General features: G+C 43.7%; 1 protein-coding gene across 6 annotated transcripts in view; it reads left to right on the forward strand.

The window, feature by feature from the left end:
• Positions 1-708: 708 nt before the first annotated feature.
• DENND2B (DENN domain containing 2B) overlaps positions 709-19,118 on the forward strand; it is a 151,567-nt gene continuing 133,157 nt past the window's right edge. For 3 of the 6 annotated variants that reach the window (XM_039706907.1, XM_039706913.1, XM_039706906.1), the window contains exon 1: positions 709-1,419. The gene's annotated coding sequence lies outside the window, so the exon portion shown is untranslated. Of the gene's footprint in view, positions 1,420-7,582; positions 7,754-19,118 lie in introns of those variants that run through there. The other 3 variants (XM_039706908.1, XM_039706911.1, XM_039706910.1) reach the window with 3 other exon arrangements.

Genomic DNA, 19,118 nt, shown 5'->3' on the forward strand with positions numbered 1-19,118 from the left:
AAGACAATGTATTTCATTTTGCTGGTGAGGTGGCAAAAACCAGGAATAGTTTATCCTGAGCACAATGAATTTCATTTTACTGGTGAGGTGGCAAGAGCCAGGAATAGTTTATCCTGAGCACTTGGTTCTAGGCTCAGGGAAGTATCCTTGAGTAAGAAAACTCATAAGCATTTACCTGATGCTGTTTTCTTCCATTTCAGCCAAAGGAAAGAAAGTCAGCAAGTGCTTAAAAGTTCCAAAAACGTGTAGTGCTGGAATTTGTATTTCAAATTGCAGAATACATGCTGCTCTTTATTTTTCTTCTGTACCTAGAATCATTTTGTTAATCTATTGTGAAGTGACTTGTTTTATCAATGCCTACGTAACACTTCAGGATCTAGGAGCAGTCTGTATTTTGCAATACTCATGGTCCTGCCGAGAGCTCGCATCCTGCCTCTTCTGTATTATTTTATATCAAACGTCTTGGGTGGGATTCTCATCTGCCAAACCATCAGAAGCCGGTGTGCCAGGGAGGTGGCCCGCACAGACAACGTGCCATGCCGGGGCTTTCTTCCCCCCAGGTACGCGCGATGCCCTGGGGGTCCTGGCTGGGCCGTGCCAGCATTCCACATTCCTCGGGCTGCGCTGCCCAGGGAGCTGGGCATTCCACATTGCTGCTCCGGGGGCTGCATCGGAACCGAGGAACCCGGCACGGAGTTCAGGGGCACGCCGCCGCCTCGCTCGGCCTCCGCAGGTGCTGTGGGTGCTCGGGAAGGCGCGGCGGCTCCCCGGTGCGCAGCTCCCTGCCGGGAGCCGCCTGCCCCGCGCCCGGCGCAGGAAGCGCGCCTCCCGCACTCCTCCTTCCTTCCGCTCTGCCCCGCAAGCGGCTCTGCCCCGAGAGGAGCCCAGCGCTCGGAGTGTTTTAAATAAAAACCGAGCGGTATCGCCCCACGCGAGGAGGAAGGCTGTCACTCAGGGAGCTCGCTCCTCTCCTCCTCCTGTGCCCATCGCATCTCCCCGCGGAGCAGCCGGCCTGCCTGGCTGCTCCCCTCCCTCCCGCCTGTCCGGGACCCGGGTTTGGGGCTGGGGGAGGCGGTGCCCACCCCTCCGCGGGGCCGGGGCCGGGGCGAGCGCTGCCGGCGGGAGCGGTGCTCGCTCGGCAGCCCGGGGCTGCAGCCCGGGCCGGGCTGCGCTGGGGGAGCAGGTTTCTTTGTTGGCTGCCGGGTGACTGGTTCCCATTAATCTCCCGCACTGGTCGTGGCCGTCTCCACTTCCTGCCTTCGCATACTTCTCTCTCCCTCGATCTCAGTCCCTTCCCACCCCCTTCCCTCCCCCCTTTCTTTCCCTCTTCCCAGCTTCTCCAAAAAAGCTACAACCGCCCGGGCTGCGGGACGGGGGCTGCAGGCGGCCGGCGGAGGGAGCGCATCCCTGCGCACCTCGGTAAGGGCCGGGGAGGCGCGCTGCCGGGCGGTGGTCGCCTCCGGGGACCCGGGCAGGGGAGCGGGACTGGGGGGGACAAACGATTGATTGCTTGTGCTCCGGGCGGCCGTTCCTGCGCGCCGAGAGCTCCCCGCGAGCGGGGCGGGCCGGGGATGCGCGGCGGCGGGGGCTCGCCGGGAGCTGCGGCTCCCCGGACCGCGGAGCCCGTGCCGGTGCGGGCCGGCCCCGCCGTCCTTGCGGGACCCTGCCCTGCCCTGCCCTGCCCCGGGGGAGCGCGGATGGGCGGGGGTCCTTGCGCACGGGCGGAGCGGGAACGCTGGCGCTCCCGCACTGGTGCCACCGCCGTGCCTCGCGGGACGCGGCTTTTTGCGGGGGTGGCGAGGGCAGAGGCACCGCGGAGGGACAGACCCGCGGAGGGACAGACCCGCGGAGGGACAGAGCCCGCGGAGGGACAGAGCCCGCGGGACCACTTCGGCCGGACGGGGTAACTCCAATCCGGCTGGGGATCCAGCGCGCCGAGCGTGGGGCTCTGAGCTGGGGGAGACGGGGAGCTGCGGCGCTTCCCTTCCAATGCCCACTCGCATCGTCGGTCCGGCCGGCTGCGGTGTTTGTGTGCGTGCTGAAAAGTGCAGAGGAGCCACCTGGACTCCGGCGGAAGACTTTAGGATCCCAGGACAGATTTGGCTGAAGAGCTAAGGGAGTTCTGCCGCAGCTCACTTGGTGGGAAAATCAGATGTCCTGCTCTTGGCTTGGTACCAAACCAAGTTTGCGTTACTAAGGTCACTGCAATCAAAGAGTAGCGGTTACATATGAGAGAGCCTTCTTGTGTTTACTCCAGCTTTATCACTCAAATGTACTTTGAATTTAGTAGTCAGGCTGAATGAAGCCGGGTGCATAGTATTACTGCATGGAGTATGTCAGTAGTAGCGTTTTCTACACCCTGTGCTGACTTGGGGAATAGGTTTTCTTTCATTTTTATGCTGGCTAGTTAGACTTAACCTCAGGCATATATTAAATAATGCAATAGAATTGGCGTGATCAAAACCCATGGAAGATGAAGGATGAAACTGTTGTAGTCTGCTTTTTGATGATAGGATGAATTGAATTGAGGTTGATTTGCCTTTAAGACTTAAGAATGTTTTGTTTATACATGATTAATTTATAGTTGGTGGATTAAAATTTCCATATAGTGGAAGGGTAAGTTAACAGGACAAAGGTAGGAGTATCATGCATTTAAGGTGAGGTTTGAGGAAATCATTTATGTTTTAGGAGCACCAAAATTTAACTTTCATTGTGGTGATGAGGTTATGCAGGTGACATAGTGAAAATCTGTTACCAAGTTGACATGTAAGAGTAAGATTTATGGGTTTGAACATTCATTTCCCTCTTTCTTTAAGATTAATTATTTAAAATAAAGCTGCAACACATTTATAGCAATGGTGATGTCTTTATTGAGTTACCCAGGAGTATAGTCAAGCACCTTTTAAAATTAGCTACAGTATGTGCACTGGTAAGGGTGACAAGACTGACATGGAACTGATATCTTGTTTCTGGGGTGGAACCAGTTTCCTCAAGAGTATGGAGTGAGGAAAGGGGCTTTTGGGAAAGGTTGACAGAGATGGTGGTGCTGGGCTTCACTGGGGCATGGAGACTGTCCTGCTGAAGGATTTAGCATGTGTTCTCCTCTTGTGTGCAGAGATAAGAGAGCCCTGCCTGGCCTGGCTTTCTGCTGCTCCCTTCAGGGTGCTAAACTTCCCCAGCCAGCCTGTGTGGCACAGTCACTGCCCTTCCTGGCTCAGGGGGAGAGATGCCTCCTGTCCTGTCCTACCCCTGCAGCATGTTTGTGCTGTGGCTGCCAGGATGTGCTCCAAGAAGCTCAGGATCAAGCATTGCTCTTTCCCTTGAAGCAAGTGCCTTCATGTACGATGTATCTCTTTAAGGAGTGTGTGACCCCTTATTATTGGTGACCCTGTAAACCATTGTGTAATCTGTTGACTGTAACATACCATGCCAATTTATTCTTGGTTGGGAAGTCTTGCCAAGGACTTGATGGAATAGCATGATTTTGTCCACTTTATTGTTTTCATTGTGTTTCATAAACATCTAAGACCCTCTGGGAAGAATCACTGGGGCGGCTGGGCCTCCTTTTTTTAATTGCTGGTTAAATAAATGTTGCCAGTTTAAAAAAAAAATTAAAGTGGTATGCAGGATCTCAGAATGCCTGGAACTGCTAAACACTCATGTTTAGGAAGCAAGACTATTTTTAGTGTAGGGGCATTTAAAGAAATGATACAAGCCCCTTGTGAAGAGGTCACTGTGAAGTACACTGAAGAGCCTGCTTTTAACTGGAAAGTAAACCCAAGTTTCCCACAGCTGAGTAAAGAAAAAGAACCAGATTCGTGCTTTTCCTGCTTAACTGAAGAGGGAAAGGATGGATTTTTTTTGTTAGTCTACTGTAGTGGAAGTAAGGATGCCCAAATTCTTATCAAACAACAACAACAACAACAGAAATGCTGGTCTTAATGACACCCTCACCTCTCTGATTTCCTCCAGTGAGTATCTGCAATGGAGATGTAGGACTGAAAGGCATTTGACACTTTTGAAGAGGGGCAGCTGAGAATATGGTGTATCCCTTGGGACCTGTGTATGTGGGAGGTCAAAAGTCCCTTGCATGAATCCACAGTTGCCATTCTTATGTATACCTAAAAGAAAAGGGGTAAAACTAGGGAAGAAAAGATCATGTGTGTTGAGAACTCCAGGTGATCTGGGCTCCTAAATCACTTCTGAATATGGGACTGCTGCTGCCAAATAAATTACTGTGATTCCAGAGAAGTTTTTGCTCAGTTCATCTGCCTGAAAAATGGGAGTCCTTTCTTTGGATGGCTTAAGAGAATGTGGTTTAGGTCAAAGTTCCCACTGTGTGCTACAAACATCATGTTGTCTATGAGATCTTGAGTAATCTAGCTATGTTTAATGTAACCCAGGCTCCTGCAGGGCAGAGGACCAACATCTGGACTGATCAGACTTTCAAAATGTATGAAATGATAGCAGAGTTGATTTTTGGTCCAAACTTCATTGATGTCTTGTTTAGAATAAGTTTAGTTTAGATTACGAATTTGGGGTTTTTCCTTTTTTCCCTTTTTTTCCCCCCCTGTTGCTGAGTGCCATGTGTGTTAGTTTTGTCTGTGCACTGTAAAGTGTGTGCAACTGTTGCTTTTCAGATTTTTTGGTCTGAAGTTGGGATTTAGTTGGCAGCACAGACAGAGACAAGTTTGGGGAACTGAATCCAAATATTTACATTCTCAATTTGGCCTAGTTTTTGTGCTTGTAAACATTCTTAGTCAAATTGAACTTTGGTGAGGTTATAAGTGGCTTTGCCAAGCCTTGGAGAGTCACACCCTACAAGACCTGAAATTCCCCCCTTTTGGGAAGAGTTTTGGATGTTTTTTGGGTGTACGTACATCATCTGAGAGTTAGTACTCATCACTTTTATTCCTTATTTGACTGCAAAATCTTTTCCTGTTTGTTGGTTTTTTTCATGTAGAAATGCCTCATGCTGGTGAGCTATGTCAAGTTAAATGTCATGGAGAAGTCCTGCCCACTTATGGGGTCCTGTGCAGATTCCATAAATCCTGGTCTCTTGTGCTGCTCTAGAGCTCTGCCCTGGTAGAGAGAGGCCATGGTGGAGAATCCTCTCTCCCTGTAGCTACCCTTTTCCTGGTCCTTGTTGTTTCATTGTGCAGAAGATTTTAAGACTTATTTGAGCAATGGGGATGTTTGCTTATGGAATTTCAGATTTAAATACTCTTTTCATTCTTGTAGGCTTTGAGCAGTTGTCAGATTTTACTAGAAAGTTTTTTTTCACTGAGGACTGAGCCTAAAAGATATGTTCTCCATTAGCAGTTGAATTTTCTGAAGTCAACACTACTACAAACTGTAGGGATAGGGATCCACTACTACATTAACACTTCATGGCCAACCCACCCTCTCGTGTGGGGATTGTGTGTTCCTGTTTGGGGTTGAGGATGGTTTAGTTGCAGAGAACTGGAGACTGTTCTGGGATAGAGGTGACTGCAGTGAGTTACAGTAAGAGATCTTACTCATCAAGTTGAGGTCTGCAGCTTTGTGTTCTTAGCCAGTCTGGCCTGTCTTATCTTAATCCACAGTGAACATGTTTAGAGTAATGTAACTTGGAGTGTATTCTCAGATAGTTAAAGCTGTTCAGGGAAATGAATGGTCTAATTCCTACAGCCAGTGCTTTTGTTGCATTCTGCTGTGAGCTTCTGACCTTGGAGATGTGCTTGGTAGATTGAGGAACACAGGACAGGAGCAGGTGTTCACTTTTTTTTAATGCCACCTTCACCCCTTTGAAGATATGTTTGGTGGAGCTGTGTCTGTAGGCTGAAAAGCTGTCAGCTGCTGCAGTGAATTTGAGAATTCAGTGAACTTGTGCAAGTGGAGAAGTCCTTAAGGACTCAGGGAAAGCACAGTGGGTTTCTGTCGGAAGTGCACCCTGTGTGTGTTCACACACACAGGAACGGGATGTTATTCCAGTGTGAGTATATCTGTCTCCTAATTGCTCTTTAAAATGAAGATGTAAGAATGCTTAATGTGTTAACATTTAGTGTTAGGACTGGTGCCAGCACAGGAAACCAGGTCTTTGAGTTGAAACTTTTAACATTATTCTCTAACTCCCACGTTATTAAGAACAGTCACTGCATAAAGTTTTAAAGCCATAATTCATTTTATCATTTTGATGAGGTTGTCACACTGAATTACTGGTTTGCATTTTTTCCCCTTAGGAAAAAGATTAGTAGTCTTCATGGGACACCCAGTCACAATCTCAGGGGACAGATGCTAACTGACTAGCATTGCACAGAGCACTCTGCTCAGCCTGCTGTTCCAAGTACTAGGGCAGAGACCAAAAATTTTGGGAGGGCTGGCCTGGAAGATCTTGCAACCCTTCTTGAGCGAGGAGCAGATGTTTCAGACACTGACTCTGCTCATTGTTCTGGGAAGTCCTTCAAGTTAGCAGATGAATCTGTCTCTTGACATTTTTCCTTTCAACTTGAGGGAGTACAAATAGCTTTTGCAATATGGGGTGAAGTTAATGAGGAGTTCTAATGATTTTGATCCTTTGTCCTGATGAAAACTCCTATCACTTGAAGTCACGGGAAAGGTTCTAAAGTCAGGTTTCTTTCTGTGTGGGCACAAAGAGAAATGGGACATATTGACTGACTCACTGTGTGTGAAAGTACTTCTCATTTAGGCTACAGGATTGTAATGATTGAAGTTTCCAGTTTGCCTCATATCTTAATCCTGGCTCTAGGCTCACAAAATCCTATTATCCAGTGTTGTTCAAATGAGCTTTATGAGCCAGGAATATTGTTTTGAAGATATGGCAAATGAGTAAAGTGCAAAACCTTATCAAATAATCAGCAAGCTCTGATTATTTCCACTGTGAAGTTGCAAATCAGGCTGCAGTTCCATACCACAGCTTGTGTTTTTACTGCCTGCTATATTCCTGCTATATTGTTAACTTAATCTTTGAGCAGAACATCACCTGTGCCACTCAAACTGCATAAGAAATGACTGACTTGGAGGGAAGTTGAGATCAGGATAGGAAAGGAAAAAAAAGGAATCATAAAGAAGAGGCATAAAATAATCTGCACCTCTCTGAAGGCTGTTTGTGAAGATTACTTACTTAATCTCTAAAACCATTAACACGCCATTCAGTTCTCATCAATACAATTCACACAGCTTTAAGTTAGTGTGTGTAATTCTGTTGGTGTTTTATGGATGCATCCATCACCATTTCTCCTGTGGAAATGAGTAAATATCTGGAATCATTTAATTGTACTAAAGGGAAAAACAAGGACAAGCACAGGGAGCTCATGCTGTCTCCTTCTTGACACCTGTCTTGTTTGAAAGCCCTTGGGACACTCGGGGTACCTGGAAGTTTTAATGGCACAATCCTGATTGCCTGGTTTTGTCATTACTCAGCCTCAGGGTATCTTGCAAGCTTCCCTCCCTGCTTTCACAGGTGCTGTGCTTCAGCTCTTCCCTTCCCAGTGCTGAGGATTGGTGCAGAGGTGTTTCCTGCTGATTGGCCTGGTGTTTATTAGCCTCTGAAGCAGCACTACTCTTGCTGCTGTAGTTGCAGAGCAGCTGGCAGAGAGCTGCTCTTTCTCTGTGGAGGTGTCCTCAGGCCTGGGAAAAGAAGGGGGATGCTGCCAGGTGGCAGAGCTACCTTCTCATCTAGTGCCGAGGTGAGCTGGGGATCATCTTCTGCCTGCTCTGTTTTTCCTGTGGCTGCATAACTTGGAAAACACAGGTAACTCTCTAGAAAAAATAAATTCAGGAGAGGCAAGGGCTCACAGACTCTTGTCATTTTACCTGTAAAGCTTCACTGAAATCCTTGTGCTTTGGGGAAGGTTGTCTGTCAGCTCCCAGGGAAATGCTGTCTTTTCCCTTCCTCAGTGTTCTGCTTTTCTTCTTTCTCCTTTTAGCCCTTAGCTTCCCTCTGAAAGCAATCCAAGCCCAGCAGCTGGGCTGTAATGAACTCTGTGTGTGCCATAATCTCTACTTGTGCTGCTGCTTCCAAGCTGTAGATGGATATGAGGCTTACATTTTGTGGGTGCCACTTCTACTGTGGCTTGGGATTTGTTAAGCCCTAGAAAGGGGATAAATGGTGACAAATTCTTCATCCACATGTGAGCATTGAGGCTTCTTGTCTGTCACAGACAATCCGTGATAGCAGCTGTTTGAGCTACTGGTGACATATTCCTTTGTTTGTCTGTTCTGATATTGACATTTGTATTTAGTGGAATGCCAAGAGAGGTATCAGACTGCCTTGCACTGTTAAGGAGTATCACATAAGATTTAATTGTGATTTCAGCTTTAATTCTGACATTGTTTGCTGTTGAGTTGCCTCCTTGTGAGGCAGTTATCTGTGAGCTGGAGAAACCCACAGAGAAGTTGGTGAAAGCTCAGCTAAGGTTCTGTCTCCCAAACAGAGCAGTGAGAGAACCATGGAGTATGCAGTGACAGGCACGCGCTCCAAAGAGAATAACAGTGGAAGGTAAAATTGAGACAAATACACTGTCTGCCTATTCACCTCCAAGAGATTGCCTCTGGAGGGGGGAACACTCTGGGATATATGGCTGAGGGGATGTGTGTGTGTCTTGTCTTTTCAGTTGTGTAGATCATGGTATATTGTGATATTTCTGGCAACTGGAAAATGACAGGAGCTAATACCTAACTTAAAAGCATAGCCTTTGATGGGAGAAGTTTCTTGCTGCTTGGAGTGAAGAAGCACTTCTTCTGAAGGTTAATGGTTCACATTAAGTCCATTATCATTATTTTTAGTAGAAAGAATTATTTTGTACAGAGAGCATGAGATGAATCTGACTGATTTTTGGCATACTAGTGTTGACCCAGAATTACTATGGGTAGACTGATGTGATAGAGGAAAAATCTGGCTTACTCTTAAATCTGGAGAGACAGTAGAATGTTTTGCTCTGTAGAAGTGTAGCTGAGCCCCTGGGCTTGGAGAGGTGCTCTGGAAGCAAGATAATTAAGGTAAGTGGCATATTCATGTGATAAATTCAAATATGTAATGTATATTCATGAGCTTATGGATAATGGGTAAAACAGCAGGAATCCGGCCCTGCATAGCCAAGTGCTTTGTCTTGGACCAAAAACTTCCTTTTCCCTTTCCCATGTGCTTTGCAGCAGGACAGGCTGGCAAGCACATCTGCCTGTCCAGCCCAGACAAACATGTAGTGGGAAGGTCAGCTGGGGTGGAGACCACACAGAGCAGCTGCTTTGGGCCACATGAATTATCCCAGCAGTGTCTGCTCACCTCTTCCTCACCTGGCACTGTAGTTCTGGCTGCAACTTTTCAAATTGTTTCTGATAGCCAGTGGGAGATGTTTTGATTCAGGATTCATTGACATAAATACATATATCTAAGTTTTTGTTTTTAATACACAATGAAGACTTACCCCCATGACTTTTACAAACTGAATGGAGTGCTCCTATACTGGGCCTAATGGAAAAAGGTTAGTTTAATCTCTATGCTTTATCATGTGGATTTAAAAAACCTGAATGATGAGGGCCTCTCAATCAAACTAAGATTGGTGGTATTTTAGCAGTAGGACAAATGACAATAAAAAGCAGGAGCTGAATTCAGATAGTAGCAGAAAGATGATGAGCTATAGCAACAGAGTTGGCTTTTCTTTGGAATTTTAAAAGCTCTGAATAAAATGGGAACAAATGAATAAAAGAATTTATCTGACTTTGATAGATAAGGGAAACAGATCAGATGAGATCATCAGTGCAGATAAGAAGGATTGGGAAGATGTCTTGGTTTGAAAAGACAGGAGTCTGTGAAGGAAGGCAAAAGCCTCCCAGTGCAGATGAGAAGGATTGGGAAGATAATTCTGGGAATAGATGAACTCTTTTTTTCATTTTCACTTTAAGTCTTAGGAAAATCAGAAATATGTTGTGAAGCAAAACATTTTCTTTTGTATTGAAGTACAAGTACCTGAAGTAATGCTTTTGAGATGACAATATTGATGCTGCCCTTCAGTGCTTCAAATGGTTTTCACCTGCCCCCACAACATAAAATGTGATTCCAAGTGGAGTTACTTTTCTTCAAGAAGTGTATGATCAGGTGGTAAGGCTATCAGGAAAATTTCTTCTCTGTGTAATTCCAAATATTTACAATGGACCATATACAGAGATATGATGTTAATACATTTTTTTTCTTGAAAAGAGTGTGTTCTTCTTTCTCTACTTATGTCTGATTTTTGAGTCTTAGTCATAACCATTATTTCTGGTTACAAGGAGGCAGTTATTTTGTGTCTACTATCCCCATCTTCCCCTGCATTATAAACCTGTGCCATGAGGAAAAGATACTTTCTGGTACATCAGTGTGCAGCTCAGGCAGCTCAGGTTTACATCTTATGTAGAATACATTTATCATGGCTATTCAAAATATATTAATTTACCCATTTCTTTTCACAAATATTTCAAACAGCACTTTCTGTATGCGGACTAAATTAGCCCTTTTTAAGAGATGGAAACAGAGATTTGCTTTGACACACAAGTTATCACAGCAGATGTTTTATTTATTGCTAAACTTCATTTTGACCAGGGAATGGAGGAGTAAAGGCCCCTTCTACCTTCACAGTTTCTGATCTTTATTAGTAAGTCCTCAGCTCTCTATAAAGCCAGGACTAGGTTAGATTCAAATAGAACAAAAAATGCTCCGGCTTTTTATACAACCCTGCTGAGATTTTCTAAGTCACTTATGATAATTAGAGGCTCATTTTCCATTAAAGTCAGTTTGAACCAAGTACAAAAATCCTCAGTGTGACTTTGGCCTAATTGTTTAACAATAAAACATCCACATGTTACTCTTAGAGGGAACTTGGGACCTTCACATTAGGAATGTGCAAGCAAAAGGCAGCAACTTATTGTTTCAGTGTTTTCCTTGTATTAAAGATACTTCTACATGTCTGTAATATCTCTGTTGAAGCAGAAAAATTCCTCTTTCTTAAATCAATTTGGCCCAAAATACCTGCTTTTCTTCTGTTCCCACACTTGGAGGAACACAGATTTGCTCTGTAATGTTGGTATTTCTGTATTTTCTCCCTTTGATTTTTAACCGCTCTGGGAATAATCACCCATGAGGAAGAACATGTTGATAAAAAAGAGAATAATTTATTTTTCATAACAACTAAGTACAATGTCTGTGGAAAGAAAGAAAGAAAGGAAGAAATCTAGGTAAAGAGTTACTACCTAGCAAATCTCTTGTCCAGTTGGTGCTTTTTTGCTCGCTCATTCAGAAGTCCTCTAAGTCATTCCATTACCTGGAACCTCAGTTTCCCTGTGTGTTCAATAGTAAGGCACAGTTTGATAATAATAACTGATATCTCCCCACATACTCCTGAGATCTGCACATTAGACAAGCAAAAGCAACCAGATGTTTGTATTTAGCTGTTTTTTATGACGCGTACCTTTGCAGTTTGCTGCATTTCTTTTGTTACCTGGAAAGGTTGGATGGGCTGGAATTGGCTTCTGGAGGGTGGTGGCAATTTTCCTGTAGAGTTTCAGTGAGCCTGAGCAGTGTACGTGGCTCGGGGAGCTCTGAAGCTGGGAAGGCTGAAACTCGTGTTTGTTCTGCGCCGACACCTCTGGCCGAGCACAGAAAAGGTGTTGACGCTGGAAGGAGCTGCAGCCCTGCTCCTTGCCAAGTATGAGGTGAAGCCCTGAAGGAAGGAATAGCAGTGATGTGTGACCCAGCAAAGGGTGTTCAAGACCACTCCCTCTGAGTAGCTGGACCCTCTGAGGCATGTGAGGACTCACCATCTGCCAGCCAGGCACTCTTGTGGGAGGCTCAAAGCAACCAGGTTTTATAGCGCTGTTAAAGCAGTGCTGTGCAAGATGCTATTTTTCTGTGATGCAGCAGGATTTCTGACTTTTCTTTTTCTCCTCATATTTCCCATTGTCCAGGAACTGTAGCATCTATCAGGTTACACTTTCATTTAAACAAAATGCTACCAATATGCTTACAGTTAAACATGCTACATAAATACCTTATTTTACTGCTTTATTAAATGTGTAACAAATCTGTTTGGCAGCCACCTAATAGGAAATGGCATATAGGTCTCTCTTGCACATTTACTGAGCTCTAAAGTTTTCAGGTTCGGGTTAAATTGGGTTTTGGATATCACTTTCTTGAAAAAACTTTTCAAATAACCTTATTTCTTTCTCAGTCCTTTGGATTCTGTAGGGACTCTGCTAGTTTTGTATATGTGCTGCCTGTTTGAATTTACTTGAGTCCCCTGAAGCAAACCTTGCTACAACTTTTTCAAATTTCACTTTTGTGTAAAGGGATTGCATTTGGGTCAAATATTTTCTGGTTGCATACATAAAATACGAAAGGGGGAGAATAAGCAGGTAACAGGAGATTTGTTTGCATCCTTAGCTGTGCTTTGGTTTTGCTGTGTCTTTTTACAGACGTTTGGTACCACAGCCATAGTTTTTCTCCTGTACCCTCTCTTGTGGAGGGGATGCAGGCTGGAGAAGTGAACTGCTCTCTTTTCCTCCCCCAGTAATTTTTCTGGTCTTTTTCTACATTCATGTAGACATTTCCAGAGCTTGGATCACAAGCTGGGTTAGCTGATCTTTCATGACAGTGCTTTATTTCATTTACCAAAAGTTTCTCTCAGTATCATACTAGATTTGTTGCTACTCTGGACTCCTTTCCTTGTAAACTGATGGTGGGAGATAGCCTGGTCTCCTGATGAAACTGGCTGGCAATTTCTGGCTCAGATGGAGGGAGAAGCAACATTAAAGGGACATAAAGTGCTTTCAACTTGTTTGAGACTGAATGGAGGTGATTTAGTATACTGGCTGCTTGTTTTCCTCAGAGCTCTTCCCTGTCCTAAGGGAGTCCCTCCTGCAAAGTCTCCTTGGTTTAGGCAGTTTGTGACCTACCCCTGGCCCCACAGCTGCTCCATCCTCAGGCAGTTTGGGCATGTCTTTACACTGGGCCAAATGCCAATTGCATATTTGGGACTGAAACTCCATGTGGGGCTTTTTGAAATTTTTTTTTAAGCCAGAAAAAGGAATCATGAAAAGGTCTGTTTTTTGTATTTTGCAAAAGGATGTTGTTCACAGTAAGGGCAATGGAAGTCTAAACCTTGAACTGCATTAACACGTTTGCATTTTGCTGAGGTAACTCAAGTATTTGAGTGCATGCAAACAGCATGATACTGTGTTTCTTAGAAGAGGATTGTGAAGTAATCATAAAAACTCCCAACAAGGTGAAAGTGCACTTAGGTCTTTCCAGTGGTTTTGTTTCCCATTTGGAAACCTGATCCATTGATTGTTTTCTCTACTGTGCTTAGTAGCAACAGCGAGTGAATTGAAAAGCAGGGACAAGTGTCTGTTTTTCCCTAGCTGATCCTTAACAAACAACAACAGATTCTATATCCTTCTGTAAGGCTGAGTGAAGCCCAGTTTGTGCCACCTGGGACTGTAGTTGTAAGGAAATCAATGGCTTTAATACACTGGATTTCTGCTCCATTTGTTTAGAAAGCTACTCCTGGGGGCTTGCTGCACGGTGAGGATTGTGCTCCTGGCTGGAATTTGCCATGCCCACCTGCAGTGCCCTTCCTTACTCTGACACTGAATGTCAGTCTTTTCTGCAGTGTTGTTTGAAAGACCAGTGAAGGAAAGGAGCCTATACCCTGCTCCCCTGCTTCTCAGGGCATTTCCTACTCCACTTAAAGTAAAAGGGTGAAAATATCCCATTATGGCAATGTGTTATCCTTGCTTGGAGAAGCAAGATGACATTTTCCAGCAGTCTTGGAAGCAGAGTGGAATCTGCCTTTGAATACGACTGTGGCTTTGGCAAAGTAAAGTGTGTGATATGAAACTGGGTTTTTGTCTCTAAAGTCCTCTAAAACATTCTGACTAAACAGTTTCTCCTAGGCTAGGCAGACAGAAAGGCTCAGTCTGTGGGCAGGAGACCTCCCAAGAGCCTGCTTGGTTCTGTGATTCAATTCATGGCATCTGTCCCCTGACCAGAGAAGATGTGTGCCCGTGGTCCAGCAAGGAGCTGAGGGCACAGTCCTCTTGGACATCATGGTTTTCAAATGAGATCTGGATCTAGTGCTGGGCTTAACACTTGTGCCTGCCTGCCTGAGGAGTTATTACATCTCTTGGATCTAAGAAATTGTTCAAGGCACCCTGAGCTCACCAAAATGTAATAATGATTGCCCTGCAACATTAAAGTGTCATCTAAAGATAACCCAAGACCAGCCTACCAACACTGTTAAACAATCACAAACAGAACAGATTAAGTTAGCCACTAAATCAAACCAGGAAAATCCTCCCTTCTACCCTTACCAACCCCTACAAAGATTTGTTGCTTTTGACTCCTCCTTGGAAGATGACCAAATTTGGAAATGTGAGCTATTTCTGACCAGTTTGGCATCAGGAATAGGGTGCTATTTAAGTACTTTTGTTTTATTTTGGTTTACTGTACTTCACTTTACACAAACTTCCCCTCTTGCTCTAAATGGGTACAGTAATATTTTGTCCTTTGTGCCCTCTATATTTCTGCAGATTTGCACTGTTAAATGAGTATTATGTTTTGCTCCAGAAACAGCTGTATTCCAGATGAAGCAATTTGTGTGAGTGCCCAGTTTTCACTATTTTTCAAAGGTGTTGCAAGGTTACTAATTGTTAAATGACTTGAAATTCTTCCTTGAGGAATAGCCTATGACTTGAAGCAATGTTTAAGTCAATGAAGGCATGAAGATGTTGCCTATATGTATTTTGCAGTCTTCAGCTCATATTTGTGTTAGTAATAATACCTAGCTCTGACACAGCCCTTTTCAATGCAATTCTCCAAAGTGCTTTGCAAAGCTGGATGGAGCCATTACTAGAGCTAATTAAAGGTTTTGATTCAATGAAACATGATTAAAATATGTTGTTTTGCTTGTGCTGAACACTTTCTGGAATTCATTTGATGCTGGGAGAACTTCCTGAGGAGCCAGAGTGGGCTAAAGACCTAACTGAAACAGAAACAAACCCAGCAACTGCTTTCTATGGGAGAATAGACATATCAGCACAACTGGCTGATTGTGCAACATCAATTTTTTTGGTGTAATTCAAACATGAGATAAAAGCAAGGAATGACACTGTGGATATTGTAATGTCCCTGAATAATTTTAGCCAGTACCTCCATTTTGTAGGTCAAGAAATCAAAGTAAAGGAAAATAAAATTACTTGCGTGACTTGAATTGCCCAATATGCCAAAGACAGAGCTGGGGCTTTGAGTCTTCTGGCCACAAAGCTTCCTCTGATGCTTCGCCATAGTTTAACAAGGCACTTGCTTTATCACTTTTGCATGAAACACATTATTTCCAGAAATTAAAATCCCAAGCCAAGTGAAATGTGTAAATAAATAGTAACAGTGAATTTCTCCAGGTCAAAGAAAAGGGAAGCTAGGTCTACCTGTAGTGTTAAGTGCTGATGCTGCAAATGAGAACAAAGCATTTGGTGTTTCACTGCTGATATATTGCAGTATACATGGAGCTTCTTGGAGTTTGGAGCGGAAATGGAACTGGAATTAATTTCCTCAGAATTATAGGAAAATAAAATGAATTCCTGCTGTTTATCAGTGTCTCTAACAACATACCTGTTATGACATCATAGAATAGATGACAAAAGAATAGTGAGATATACCTGTGGCAAAGTGGATTTCAACTAAAAATTTTTGAAGGTAATTGATCCAGACAAGTACTGCTGTGCTGCCCCACTCTTTGTTGAGGTCATCCTGAAGACAACGCTTACTCTGCAGTGCTTTGCTGTTGGGAAGTGAAAAGAAGGTAGTGCCCTCAGTTCAGAAAAGGCCTTCCTCCAGCAGAAGGCAGAGATTCAATGCCCCATTTATTGTCTTGACATTTTGTTTTATTGTTCCAGTTTGCAGAGCAGTCTCCAGAGGTTTCTAAAGCATGCATGAATAAGAGAGAGAAATGAACTCTTAGTTTCTTTTGGGAATTTTAGCTTGGAGACAGGCTTGTCTATTTAAACACATCTTTTGCTCCTATTGGCTTTAGCAGGAATCTGGGTGGCACAGTACCCTCCTACTTAATCTTCTATTTTTTCTCTATACCTAATTTTATTGTTCATGCCATGCTGTTTGTTAACAAGTTTAAGTTCTCCTCCGATTTTTTTTTTTCATTGACTGTCCTTTATTACCTTTATTTGTATTCCACTGTAGTCTACAACCACCAGTTGCTGATTGAAGTCAGATTTTTTTGGTCTTTCTACATGCATGAACTGTGTCTGTAAGCAGTATCAAAGGTCCCTTTTTGATGTAAAAAAAGCAGATATAAGAAGTGGACAGGAAGCAGAGAAATACATTTTAGCTTTGATTCGTTTATTGGTAGTATACTAAAAAGAGGTCAAAGTGTCACCCACTAAAAATTCTCGGAGGCTGTGGGATGACTGGGATATAAGTAGATTTATGCAGCATTGGTCTTGAAAAATTATGTATGGGAATCTTCATCACATATGGGAGAGAAGTTATGTTTACATCCCAGAATATAAATGAGATGCTAACTGGAACAGCTTTGTAGTGTGGAATGCCTCTCTTTCCTTCACAGCTTTACATAGTTCAGTGCTTCCCCTTCTTCATGTCCTCATGCCTAAGGAATGCAGACGAATAGCTGGAAAAGGTTTGTCTTAGTGCTGTTGGGTCATTAAGGTTCTTGGACAAAATATATCCCTGACCTCCCTGGCCAGAGGAAATTTCATCAGTGATGATGGTTTCACTCACTTTAGCTAGAGTGTCTCAGCTGTTGTGGATGAGGCCTGAGGGTGCTGAAGGGGATAGATCAAAACCTGCTATAATTCTTGGTAAGTGTGTGTCTGGTGAAAACCTTTGTGCCTCATTTCACGCGAGGAGAATGCCTGCAGATGATACAAAGGGGCATTCCTCCTGTGTCCATATTTTTGTAAGACTTCAGGACACTTCTCATAAATAAAATCCCTATAACAGAAGGTCTGTTGGCCTCTCCAGCTGCAGAAATTCAGCTCTTAGAAGGAGCTGGGCATGAATTATGAAGGTGTGTAATTAACACTGAACTGATTGTATCACAAATTTTGAAGCAAGCTGCTTCCAACAAATCTATGTGTGTGGACATAAGGCATTTTCCTTTTTCCATAGAGGAGCAATCAGCACAGCTTTCTGCTGCACAGCTCATGCTTCCAGCAAGCTCTCTCTGAAGTGGAGTGTCCTGCAGCCTTGCAGCACAAATGGATCTGAGCAGTGTGATCTGAGAAAATGTTTATGAAAAACACTGGAAATGTTGTCAGGCTGGCATCAGGAGGAATGGTAATAGCTGATCAAGCAGCAGCAACAAGAGCCAAATTCTAGGATCTTGAAATCCAGCCAGCAAATTGGAATTCTGTAGGAAGCAATACAAAAATCTTGTGGAATATTCTATATTTTTCTTGCATTAGACAGCTGTTTCTACATATCTGAATAGACCATAGAACCTTTAGGTTGGAAAAGGCCTCTAAGAGCAGTGACTCCAGCTCTTAATCCAGCACTGCCAAGTCCACCATAAAACCCTGTCCCTAAGTGCCACATCCACGTGGCTTTTAAAATACCTCCAGGAATGGTGATTCAACCACTTCCCTGGCAGCCTGTTCTAGTGCTTCACACCCTCTTGTTGGAGAAGTTTTTCCTTATATCCAAACTTAACCTCCCCCGGTGCAACTTGAGGCTGTTTTCTCTCATCCTGTCTGTTCTTACCTGGGAGAAGAAACCCACCCCCACTTTGCTTCAACCTCCTTTTCTGGTGACTGTAGAGGAGTGTACATCTTCACTAAGAAAGGTCACATCAAATCACTTGATCCTGTGGAAAGTGCAATATCCTGACTGTACATAAACTGAGCCCGCAGTAGATATTTCTGTGATGCTGGGAATCCTTTCCCATTGTCCCTCTGAGGAACATGTACCTTAAATGCAGATCTATGTGCAAGTCACATCTGTTATTTGACAGTGCAGTGCTTTGCCCTTCCTGATAAAGAACCCATATATGGGGAGTTGACATAATCTTCCTCAAATCATTAGTAACTGATTAGTTTCAGATAAAGTTTATTTTCTTGCCATTATTGTTGTTCTTAGTCCCAGCCTTTCCTGTTTTGTGACCCTCGTGGGAAGGTTAGGTCTCATGATGGGGCCAGTCTAATTTTGCCACATCCAGAAACCTAATGATTTAAACTTCTGGATTCAGTTCCAAATGACCTATGTTCCCATAAGGCTTGTGCTCATTGCTGAGCATTGTTTTATGTATTTTCTTTATTATATTAAAACTTTATGAATGTGATCACTGTTATGTACAAGTACCTGCAGAACTGAGTGTGTTTTGGGGAAGATGAATTTTGGTTTTTTGAGCAAGCATGCGGTATTGAAACAGAGCAAAGCAGACAATGTTAGAGCCCTAAAGCTGTCCTTAGGGAGAGAACATACAGGATCTCTCTTCTTCCTCCAGGTTTCCCTCCTGGAAACCTGGACTACCTGTGGGACTCCCAGGACACACATTCCAGCCCACTTTTGCTCTTTATTATCTCATACTGTCCTTGCACATGTTCTCAGAATACAAGTGTGACTTTTGTAGGCATCTGTACCTGAATAACCACCAAAAGCTGAAGGGCAAAGCCCCCTTTTTAACTTCAGGGGAATAAAAACCCAAACACAATCTCTCCCTGCCAAACCCCCAATCCTTCAACCAAAAAAAGATACCCAGAATATATAGGCAGTGATACTGCAAAAGCTTTTAGTTGGTTATTTAAAGACAACACTGTTTAGGGGTGGAGTGGGTGGAATCAAACAGTGTAGGTGATTTAGAAAGTAGACAGCTGTATGGAAAATGGTGTCTCTCTCAAAACAAAATAATCTGTCTTCAGAAATTCTATCTTGGTTTGCTGGTAGCATATAGTGTAGGGTGTCACCTATGAAGATGCCTATACATTTGTTACTATTTTGAAAAAAAACAAAAACAGATTTGAAACCTGTCTGTGTAATTTCTCTGTTGATCATATACTCCATTTTTGGCTTGTATTAGTTTTGCACATCACTGTGCCACTTTGCAGAACCTGCCATA

Source organism: Passer montanus, unplaced genomic scaffold (genome assembly GCF_014805655.1).
Source record: "Passer montanus isolate IOZ18808 unplaced genomic scaffold, ASM1480565v1 scaffold2, whole genome shotgun sequence".
Taxonomy (NCBI): domain Eukaryota; kingdom Metazoa; phylum Chordata; class Aves; order Passeriformes; family Passeridae; genus Passer; species Passer montanus.